At 47.1% G+C, this 12,028-nt stretch overlaps 1 protein-coding gene across 3 annotated transcripts in view; it reads right to left on the bottom strand.

Moving 5' to 3' along the window:
* The window catches only part of CACNB2 (calcium voltage-gated channel auxiliary subunit beta 2), a 363,806-nt gene that overhangs the window by 32,871 nt on the left and 318,907 nt on the right, over positions 1 to 12,028 (bottom strand). The window lies entirely within an intron of this gene.

Genomic DNA, 12,028 nt, shown 5'->3' on the forward strand with positions numbered 1-12,028 from the left:
GTGCGGCGCATTGCTTAATGATCTGTCACTTACCAGTAGGAGGAGCTCCCGGCCGGTCACAGACAGCGCAGCAGGTAAGTATGATGCTTCTAATATTGTAATATTGCTAAGTAACCATGACAACCAGGCCTGCAGTAGCGTCCTGGTTGCCATGGTTACCGATCGGAGCCCCAGCGATTAAACTGGGACTCCGATCGGAACTCTCCGCTGCCACCAATGATGGGGGGGGGGGGGGGAGGCCGCACACTGGCCACCAATGATATTAACACAATAGAAGGGGGGCCGGGGGGGGTCCGCACACTGGCCACCAATGATATTACAATAGAGGGAGGAGGGGGGGCGCACACTGGCCACCAATGATAATATAATAGAGGGAGGGAGGGGGGGCCGGGGGAGGTCGCACACTGGCCACCAATGATATTACAATAGAGGGAGGGGGGGGCCGCACACTGGCCACCAATGATAATACAATAAAGGGAGGGAGGGTGGGCCGGGGGAGGCCGCACACTGGCCACCAATGATATTACAATAGGGGGGGGGGCCGCACTGGCCACCAATGAAATTAAAACTGGGGAGGGAGGGGGGTCTGCCCCCTCCTGCCTGGCAGCACCTGATCTCTTACAGGGGGCTAAGATACGCACAATTAACCCCTCGGGTGTGGCACCTGAGGGGTTAATTCTGCGGATCACAGCCCCCTGTAAGAGATCGGGTGCTGCCAGGCAGCAGGGGGCAGTCATGTACCCAGTTCGTAGTATATTCTAACTAGAAGCGTCCCCATCACTCTGTGTTAGAATATACTGTTGGATATGAGTTTTCACGAAGTGAAAACTCAGCTCTGAAAAAGCTTTTATGCAGACGGATCTTCGGATCCGTCTGCATGAAAGTAGCCTACGGCCACAGACCACGGACACGGATGCCAATCTTGTGTGCATCCGTGTTTTTTCATGGACCCATTGACTTGAATGGGTCCGTGAACCGTTGGCCGTGAAAGGTCATATTTTTTCACGGCCAGGAAACACGGATCACGGATGCGGCTGCCAAACTGTGCATTTTCCGTTTTTTCCACGGACCCATTGAAAGTCAATGGGTCCGCGAAAAAAAACGGAAAACGGCACAACGGCCACGGGTGCACACAACGGTCGTGTGCAGGAGGCCTAAGACGCATACAAATGGCCCCTGATTAAAATACATATTTTTTGTGGGATTTTTTGACAATGATCCCCCTCTGGTATGTCACTGTCCATGTTGTGGGACTATTTGTGCACTTCTAATAAGTATTTGGTGGCTGCAAATATGACCTGAATGTTTTTCAGGTTCGCCTGCCATTAAAGTAAATGGGGCCCGCTGCGAACGCGCATTCGCAAACTGTCCCGGCCGATGTTCGTCCATCACTACACAGCATTATATATCATCAGTACATTGGGCAGACTAGATGTGCCAAATGGTTCTTATCTGCCGATACACATTCTATCATAATGCCGTGTCATCTGGTCAAAGGAGAAGAGTTCACTCCGAGAATTCACGTTCCCATATGAAGGTTATTTTAAAGGGGTTGTTTCACTTCAGCAAATAACATTTATTATGTAAAAAACACTTACTAATGTATTGTGATTGTCCATATTGCTTCCTTTGCTGGTGGGATTCATTTTTCCATCACATTATAACTGCTCGTTTCCATGGTTATGACCACCCTGCAATCTAGCAGCAGTGGTCGTGCTTGCACACTATGGGAAAAAGCACTGACCTATGTGCTCTCCAAAAGTCCCGATAACAAGAGGGGCCGGCGCATTTTCCTATAGTGTGCAAGCACGACCACCACTGCTGGATTGCAGGGAGGTCGTAACCTTGGAAACGAGCAGTGTATAATGTGATCGAAAAATGAATCCAGCCAGCAAAGGAAGCAACATGGACAATCACAATACATTAGTAAGTGCCTTGTATTCACTTTCTCTACATAATAAATGCTATTTGCTGAGATGAGACAAACCCGTTAACGCAGTGAACACACCCGTCTGAAACTGGCCTTAGGGTATTTCATCAAACAATAGAATTTGGCTCACCTAAGTGATACCATGTCTGTTTGCAGGACGATTAGTATATGACTATGTTCACATGGCAAAAAAGGGCACCTGTTCTGGGTATGTGTTGTTGCGCAGGTGTTTTGCAAAGCGCCTCCCATTGACCAGAAATGGGATAAAATACATGGATGACCTGTTCTCACAGGCAGATTCCCTTCTGATCGGCCACAGATTTTTCTGCATATGTTTTTTGCCATGTGATCGTAGCCTAAGGCCTCATGCACACGGCTGTTGTTTTGGTCCGCATCCGAGCCGCCAAAACTTCAATGGGGCCGCAAAAGATGCGGACAGCACTCAGTGTGTTATCCGCATCCTTTGCTCCGTTCCGTGGTCCACGTTTGGCGGACAAGAATAGGCAGTTATATTAATGGCTCTCCGTGCCGTTACGCAAATTGTGGAACACACACGGGAACCATCCGTGTTTTGCGAATCTGCGGTTTGCGGAACCGTAAAACACACAATGGTCGTGTGCCTGAGGCCTAAGAGTGAATTCACTCGCAGCCATGGCCGGACTGGCCATAGGGCAGACCGGGCATTTGCCCGGTGGGCCGGGCCGAACACAATCAGCCAGGCCGCCGGCTGAGTTTTTTTTTTTTTTTTTTTTTAAATTAATGTGGCAGCAGCCAGGCAGGAGTGGAGATGAGCGCTTCCATTGTGGAAGTGCTCATCTCCATATTCATCTGTATCGCCGTCCTCAGGACAGCGATACAGATGAATGGAGCAGGGGAGAGGCGTCTCCCTTGCCCATTCCTCTGATAGGCTACAGGCACAAGGCTGTAGCCTATCAGAGGCCGGTGCAGGCAGAGCGATGACGTTATCGCGCGCGCCGCCCGAGCCGTACAGCGCAGGACACAGGCCGGAAGAGGCCTGCATTGCATCGCTGACAGCAGCATGGAGGTAAGTATATGAGTTTATTGTTTTTATTATTTAATTTTATACTATACTGTGGCAAGAAGAGGGGTGGGGGCCCTATATACTGGCACAATATAGGGGGGGTCGGCACTATGGAGAAGAGGGGAAGCACTATGGGGCCATATATACTGCCACAATATGGGGGGGCCTATATACTGGCACAACATGGGGGGGCACTATGGAGAAGAGGGGAAGCACTATGGGGCCCTATATACTGGCACAATATGGGGGGGCACTATGGGCCCTATATACTGGCACAATATGGGGGGGGACACTATGCAGAAGAGGGGAAGCACTATGGGGCCCTATATACTGGCACAATATGGGGGGGGACACTATGGGGCCCTATATACTGGCACAATATGGGGGGACACTATGGGGCCCTATATACTGGCACAACATGGGGGGCACTATGGAGAAGAGGGGAAGCACTATGGGGCCATATATACTGGCACAATATAGGGGGGACACTATGGGGCCATATATACTGGCACAATATGGGGGACACTATGCAGAAGAGGGGAAGCACTATGGGGCCCTATATACTGGCACAATATGGGGGGGGTTGGCACTATGGAGAAGAGGGGAAGCACTATGGGGCCATATATACTGGCACAATATGGGGGGGGTTGGCACTATGGAGAAGAGGGGAAGCACTATGGGGGCCCTATATACTGGCACATTATGGGGGGGCACTATGGAGAAGAGGGCAAGGAGCACTATGGGGGCATCTACTGGGGGCCCTATATACTGGCACGCATTATAGGTGGGCACTATGGAGAAGTGGGGTACAAGAGCTCTATGAGGGCATTATATAGGGGCATTTAATACTGGCACCCATTTTGATGCCACTATGGGGAAGGGAGGAAAGGAGCATTATGGGGGTATCTATGTGGGGCAGTCTATAGGGGCATTTTATAGTGCCACATTATGGAGGACACTATGGAGACGGGGAAGGAGCACTATGGGGGAATCTTCTGGGGGGACTATATGGGAGTATTTTATACTGGCACAAATTATAAGGTCACTATGGGCACCTAAGCTCAACTGGTGGCACTAAGTGTTTTTTGTAGTGGCACACAGTACGGGTCATTGGAACACATGAGGACACTCTGGGGACATTGGCTCTACTGGGGGCACTAAGAGGAGGTATTTCTTTTTTTACTGCCACACAACGGGGCATTTTTTGTACTGGTGCACATTATAAGGGTGGGGTTCTACTGTCGAGAATTATTACTATCGGGGCATTATGGTGGGCTTTATTACAACTGGGGGACTATGGGAGCATTATTACTTGTGGGACACAATTACTGTTGGGGGCACTGTAGGAGCACTATTACTACTAAATGCACTCTGCCAAAGAGATAATTACTATTGTTGGGACTTTGGGGGCACCATTACTTTGGGGGAACCCTGGCACACCTTCAGCTTAGCACAGTTCTTTTTGCAGTATAGTTTTGGGGAGCACAGCTTCTCAGTATTGGGGGTGCATGATGGGATGTGAATTGGAGGATGATGGAAAAGTAGGTAAACTAAGATGTCTGTCAAACTCTGCAGAGACGTGAGATGGCTGAAAGAAATCATCATGGTGGTCTGGTCTGAATGGAGAAGATGAAGAAAGAGAACATCTACATCAGAGGAGACGTCACTGGATGTAAGAGGTGTGGGGCGCTGTATGAGGCTACTTTCACATCTGCGTTAGTGATCCTAGCGGCTGTTCCAGCTGAGAATTCACTGGATCCGGCACTGCTGGATGCAGACAGAATCCCGCCAGCCCCAGTAACTATAATGGGGTACGCTGAGATCCGGCCACAATCTGGGAAAAATGCAGAGAATCAGCGGGACATAAACCGCTGCATGCTGGGCTTTGTGTCCAGTCGATTCCTTGCATTTTCTGCCGGATTAGGTGGCCGGATCGCACTAAGACCCCTAATGTCACCTGGGGACCCCCAAAGAAGCTTGTGTGTTGGCTGAAGCCTTCCTATCTTACTGGTGGCTGGCCCTGCCTCTCAATTGTGCTTCCGGTTTTGGCTCCGCCCCTAGACTGCAAGGGGGTGGGGCCTGTTGGGGGTCATGTGATTGGGCTGCTCAGTCAAAAATGCCCGGGCCTATTTTTTGTCCCAGTCCGGCCGTGCTCGCAGCAAATTTGTTGCAAGGATTTCTGCAATCGAAAATCTGTTCCTTACATTTGAATGGATTTCTGTAACACCCATTCAGACGAATGAGACAGTTTTAGAGAGTTCTACAAGAAATCTGCTGTGTGTGAATTCACCCTTTGGGTCCGCATACATGTTTTATGTGCACAGACCATGTAGAGCAGCACACAGGGTCCCTATGGGTCACAGCTGCAGACCAGTGGGAACTCCGTGTGCAGGCTATATTGCCTCTATGAAGCACCATTCCCCCTCCATAGATTCAGATTTGGAATCTGTGACAAAAATACCTCCATCTGCCTTCGTGCAAATCTGGTCCCATAGAAGTCTCTATATTATGGTTTAGTACAACCCAGATCTTTACTACGACCAAGTACATGAGGCCTTAAGAATACAAAACGAATGAATATGATTTGTGGTTTGTGTAGGTTTCTATAGTTTTGGGTCACAGAGCATTCTGGGGGCATGTCCCACCAGCCCTGATGGCTACACTCCTGCCTTTCCAGGTTCCAGAAATCATTTTATTACACTCTAGGACGGCTTTATTTTATATGAGAAAGTGACGTTTTCAGTAGTTTTGTAGCTGCCAGAACAGTTAAGGAAATAAGAATGTCGATGGATGAATAGGTGGATGGTTGGGTAGGTGGATGAATGGGCAGAAATATAGGTGGATGGATGGATGAATAGATAGATAGATAGATAGATAGATAGATAGATAGATAGATAGATAGATAGATAGATAAAATTGATAATTAGGTGGATTAATAGGCGGTAGGTTGGATGAGCAGATGGATAGATAAGTGGATGGACAGGCGGAAAGATAGGCAGATGAATGGATCAATAGATAGAATAATAGGTGGATGGATGACTAGGTGAATGGAGGGATGGATGGATACGTGGATGGATGGATGAATAGGTGGATAGTTGGATGAATGGATGGATGGATAGGTAGGTGGATGGATAAGCGGATAGATGAATAGGTAGATTAATAGGTGGATGGATGATTAGGTGAATGAATGGATGGATGGATGGATGGATAAGTAGTTGGATGAGTGGATGGATGGATGGATAGGTAGGTAGGTGGATGGATGAGTGGATAGATGAATGGGTAGATTAATAGGTGGATGGATGATTTAGTAGATTAACATTGCACCATTTTGGCAATTCAAGCCTTTTCCATAATATCAGGTTTTTTACAGTGAAACCCTTTTGATAAGAACATCCAAAATTGCATTGAAAAATGGTCTTCTTGAAGAGTGGTCCTCTCAGAGAAGAGGCCAATGTACAGGAACTGAGGAACCGAAAATCTGGTCTTGATGAAGGGGTGGTCTTTTCAAAGAGCTGGTCTTTTGCAGAGGTTTTACTGTATTTTCCAACCAACACATTATATGTCCTCCTCGCCTAAAATAAAGCCACCCGTAGCCCATCAGTAGAGTCTGATAGAGTAGTCATGGTAACATGAGCGATATCCTGGACCGATGAAGCAGACGCTGTGGTGTCCTCACCAGAGACAAGGACCATAACATTGCCTGTAGACCAGCCCGGAGCACGGATTGTCTTAGTATCAAGGCACAGAAATGTACAGTCAGGGCTCAGGCTCCATATGAGGGTACGTCCACACGGTCAGGTTTCCTGATGCAGTTTTGGAAGCCAAAATCAGAAGTGGATCATAAAATGCAAAGGGAAACCTTAAGGATCCGTACAACGCAGATCCATGACGCGACCATGTGCGCCAGGCCTTACAGTAGTATCCAACTTACCATGAAATTACAAGTCATTTTTTGTGTAATATAAATGGAGCTAAAACCCTAAACTTGAAATCAATCACAGCCCTAAAAGATGAACTGCACGTACCATAATTAACAATAGATGGCGCTAGACACAATGTCTTTTTGTGTAGTGTAGAATCTAAAATACCTTAAAGGGAATCTGTCACCAGATACCGCCCTATCATAGACACATAGCTGTGGTTGACCTGATTAAAACTCAGTTGTTGTTTTTTTTAATCTGAAGCTCCGTTCCCGAGTTATGACACTTTTAAAAAATATGCAAATTAGGCCTTTGGTGCAATGAGGGCGTCACTTTTTTTCTAGTTCCACAAGCTCCGCTCCCTTCTGTAGCCAGCCCCTTCACCACTGTCTGGCACTGTCAATCAAAGCAGCCAGGGAGGAGCTGGCCACAGAAGGGAGCGGAGCTTGTGTGCAACAAGAGCAACGGTGAGGCCCTCATTGCACCAAAGGCCTAATTTGCATATTATGAAAAGTATCGTAACTCTGGAATGCAGCCACGGATCAACAAAAGAAAAACGAGTTTTAATCAGGTGAACTACAGCTATACGTCTATGATAGAGATGTTGCAGGTGACAGATTCCCTTTAATTGCAAGGGTTGTCATATTAAAGGGGTTCTTCGGGAATTAAGAAAATGAAAATACATAAATATTTATATAATACTTTATTATAAATATATTCCCAGATACCTTTCATTAGTTACAATGGCTCGTTTTGTCTAGGGAGCAATGATTAGGGGAAACAAAATGGCCGCCGTCCTATTAGTACACACAAAACCTGTTCTGATCACACAGGAGGACAAGTTACTTCCCAACACTGAGCTAAAGAACTGCCTCATCCTCCTCTCTGCTCTGCTTGTCAGGGATTATGATCCTGAATACGGTTTAATATGATATTTAGCTGAATCTTTGTGGGAATGGAGTTCATGAGGAGACATGAAGTACAGAGAGGATGGACAGGACAGACTGCGGTAATGTGGGGCTGTGGTAATGGAGACATACAAGTGCTGCTGCTCATCAGCCACATCTGCTCATGAACCCCATACCTTCAGAGATTCGGCTAAAGTTCTTATCATCTGTGTGCAGGATCATAATCCCTGACAAGTAGAGCAGAGAGGAGGATGAGGCAGCTCTTTATGGCTACTTTCACACTTGTGTTTTTGCTGGATCCGGCAGGGTTCAGCAAAAACGCTTCCGTTACTGATAATACAACCATCTGGATCTGTCATGAACTCCATTGAAAGTCAATAGGGGACGGATCGTTTTCTATTATTGTCAGATTGTGTCAGAGTTAAACTGATCCGTCCCCATTGACTTGCATTGTGGGTCATGACGGATCCGTCTTGATAACGCATCCCAGGACGGAATGCAAACCGCAGCATGCTGCGGTTTGCTGTCTGGTATGAGAACGGTACAGAATGCATTTTGGAGCATTCCGTTCTGTTCAGTTACGTTTTGTCCCCATTGACAATGAAACGGAAGCTTTTTTTTTCGGTTTTGAGACCCTATGATGGATCTCAATACCGGAAAATATTAACGCTAGTGTGAAAGTAGCCTATCTCAGTGTTGCAAAGTAACTTGTCCAGCTGTGTGATTAGGACAGGTTTTGTGTGTACTAATGGGACGGCAGCCATTTTATTTCTCCTGATGATTACTCCCCAGAGAAAACGAGCCATTATAACTAATGAAAGGTATCTGGGAATATATTTATAATTAGGTAATATTTAAGTATTTTCATTTTCTTAATTCCCGGAGAACCCCTTTAAGCACATAATACACACATTAGCTAACATTACAGAGGACCTGCTGCCTCCCCTGACATGTCTGTTTCACTTAATACTTGCTTTCCCATGAAAAAAAAGTCTGTGTTGTGCCGTTCCTCTGTTGTTCCTCCTACAAGTTTATAAATAAACTGACAACTTGTTGTTATCAGTCAAGAGTTAGGCCTCTTTCACAGTGGCGTGTGCGGCCCGTTGCCGTATTGCGGGCTGCAATACACGGGCGCCGTTCCGTGGGCATTCCACATCACGGATGCGGACCCATTCACTTGAATGGGTCCGGAGATGCGGAATGGTGCGGAACGGAACCCTACGGAAGCACTACGGAGTGCTTCCGTGGGGTTTCGTCCCGTACTTCCGTTCCGCAAAAAGATAGGACACGTCCTATCTTTTTGCGCAACGGCCGGATCGCGGACCCATTCAAGTGAATGGGTCCGCGATCCGCTGCGGCCGCCCCACGGACTGTGCTCGTGCATTGCGGGCCGCGGCACGACCACCGGCCGCACACGCCAGTGTGAAAGAGGCCTTAATCAGTCAGTACTGACAATATCAGACATCTTTCACAAGTTTAATGGTAACATCCATGTTTACAGGAGGAATAATAGAGGAACAACACAATATTCTAAGTTCTAAGGAGAGATGGTTATTTCATTTGGGACAGAATTATTTACTAAAGCAGACATGTCAAGAGAGGCGACCGATCCTCTTTAAAGGTAAACTCCGCTTTGAAGGATAGCAGACGATGGTCCCTTGTAGTAACAGATTGCTTTACTCAGATATACCATTACATGACACTTTCTACTCTCCATTCATTTCTAATGCTACATACATAATCCAGCTGGTTTCCTGTTACCAGAGAGCAGTGCATTGTGGGATCTGACAAGACATGGTTGGAACTGCTGACTGTTTCCACGGGTAACAAGCCTAATTCTGAAGTCAGCCATGTACATGAATGAGGAGGGGTTAACAATGCGTCTATGGATCACTTCACACACAGAAAACAATACACTGCAAGCACAATACAGTCTATCAGTTACATACCAAAACCATCTGAAATGTGAGGGCATTAATGAAGAGAATAATGATATAAACCAAAAGCATCATGCATATTGGGGGGAGGGGGCATATCACAGGGGCACATATGGAATGGGGTGTCAAGGTGAAAAATGACAACTAAACAGGCTACAGCAAACTTCTGACATTAGGGTCACTGTTAGGAGTCCTGCAATGCCCCCTCACGGTGAGGAGCGCTGCTACACAAGGCAAGTCAAAGAAATACTTCACATAGACAATCAGGGTTGCGGCTCCCTAATGGGCGCCGCCCTGAGGTCTAAGGGGGGGGGGGGGGGGGGTGATATGGCCATCTGGTTCCTTACCCTCCCTGCAAACCCCTTGGTCTGTCTCTTCAGGGAGAAGCCAGACCTTGACTGTGGCTCTTGGCCAACACCTGGGGTGGTAGCCAGAGCAAGATGGGCACTTCCTCGGCCTAGGCTGAGGATGGCCACTAGTCCCTGACCCTTGTTGGAGCCTTCTGGTCAGTAGGGTAAGGGGACTGGTTTATGGGGGGCTCTTCACTTACAGAGAGGGCCTGCGATAGACCGCATCCTAGTGCACCTCTTGTGTGGCACGCTACACGTTTTGTTTAGAGGCATCATCAATGGTGTACCTACCACATATGCAAACCATGACGCATCTATGGCACCCATGGGGGGGGGGGTATCATAGATGTATGTATGAGATGGGGTGCCAAGGTGAAATTATGAAAAAGGGATCCTACCACCAGGGGTGCACCTAGCCTTTCTGCCTGAGGCGAAACCTGAAACAGCACCCCCCCCCCCCATGCCAATTTCTTAACCTAACCCCTTCCCTTTCAGCCCATGGCCTTTCAGCTGCCCCATACCTGGCCTCATTGGTGGTGCACCCCTGCCTGCCACCGAACTGCTCCCTCTGCCTCCGTTCAAATGTCCAAGGAGTTGTCCCAGCATATAAACCTATCTCACAGGATGGGGGACAAGTATCTGATGAGTTGGGATCTCCACCAATTATGACAACAGGGGTTCAGAGGGTCCACTGGAGATCACCAAGAGCGTGTTCCTTATAGAATAAATGGAGCGCAGGAGTGCATGCTCAACCGCTGCTCCAATGATTCTGGGAACTTAAGTCCTCGTTCCCATGATCAGATACTTAACCCCTGTCCTGTGAATAGGGGATATGTTTTATGCCTTGGGAACAACCCCTTTAAATGATAAAATTCTGGTTACCTGCAGCAGCCACTAGGTGGAGCTAACTGTACGAAGGGACGAAGGAAATTTTATACGCTCTCACATACCTTAGGTTCCTATAGTATAACAGTGATGGCTAACCTTGGCACTCCAGCTGTGGTAAAACTATGACTCCCAGCATGCTCCATTTATTTCTATAGCGTTCTGAGAGCAGCCAAGCAAGGGGGGCATCTTGGGAGTTGTAGTTTTACCACAGCTGGAGTGCCAAGGTTAGCCATCACTGGATAGGAGAACCACACAATGTAAAAAGAAATACAGTGATTACCATAAAAACTTTAGTACCCTCACCCAGGCTAGGTAATATCACACTAGAAATGTAATTGATATCTGTAGGCAGTCCTCAGCTTCAAAAAGGGGTCATAAACAAGAGACACCCCAGCCATACTCCTAGCATACACTCATAGGGCATACGAAGAGGGAATGGATACGCTGGACACAAACCACTACAAAGTTATTGGACCTTATAGGCAGACACCTGACCTTTCCATAGTCTGTTTACCTATAGAAATGGAGTCAGCTGTCTGGTGAACTAAAATAAAACTTTAAAGGGGTTCTCCAGGAATTAAAAAAATGAAAATACTTAAATATTATTTTATAATAAATATATTCACAAATACCTTTCATTAGTTGCGGTATAATGGCTTGTTTTGTCTGGGGAGCAATCATTAGGAGAAATAAACTGGCCGCCGTCCTATCAGTACACACAAAACCTGTCCTAACCATACAGGAGGACGAGTTACTTCACCACAATGAGCCATAGAGCTGCCTCATCCTCCTCTCTGCTCTGCTTGTCAGGAATCATGATCCCGAATACAAATCTCTGCGGTAATGGAGATGATGAGAAGACATGAGAGGAGGGTGAGGTGTGGTTGAAGAGCAGCAGCACTTGTATGCAGTCTCCATTACCACAGCAACACATTCTGTCCTGTCCATCCTCTCTGTACTTCATGTCTCCTCATGAACTAAATTCCCCAGAGATTCAGCTAAAGTTCTTATTAAGTGTTCTTGCATAGCAAGACCACTTAATGTTATCTCACA

This window comes from Bufo bufo, chromosome 5 (assembly GCF_905171765.1).
Source record: "Bufo bufo chromosome 5, aBufBuf1.1, whole genome shotgun sequence".
NCBI classification, from domain to species: Eukaryota; Metazoa; Chordata; class Amphibia; order Anura; family Bufonidae; genus Bufo; species Bufo bufo.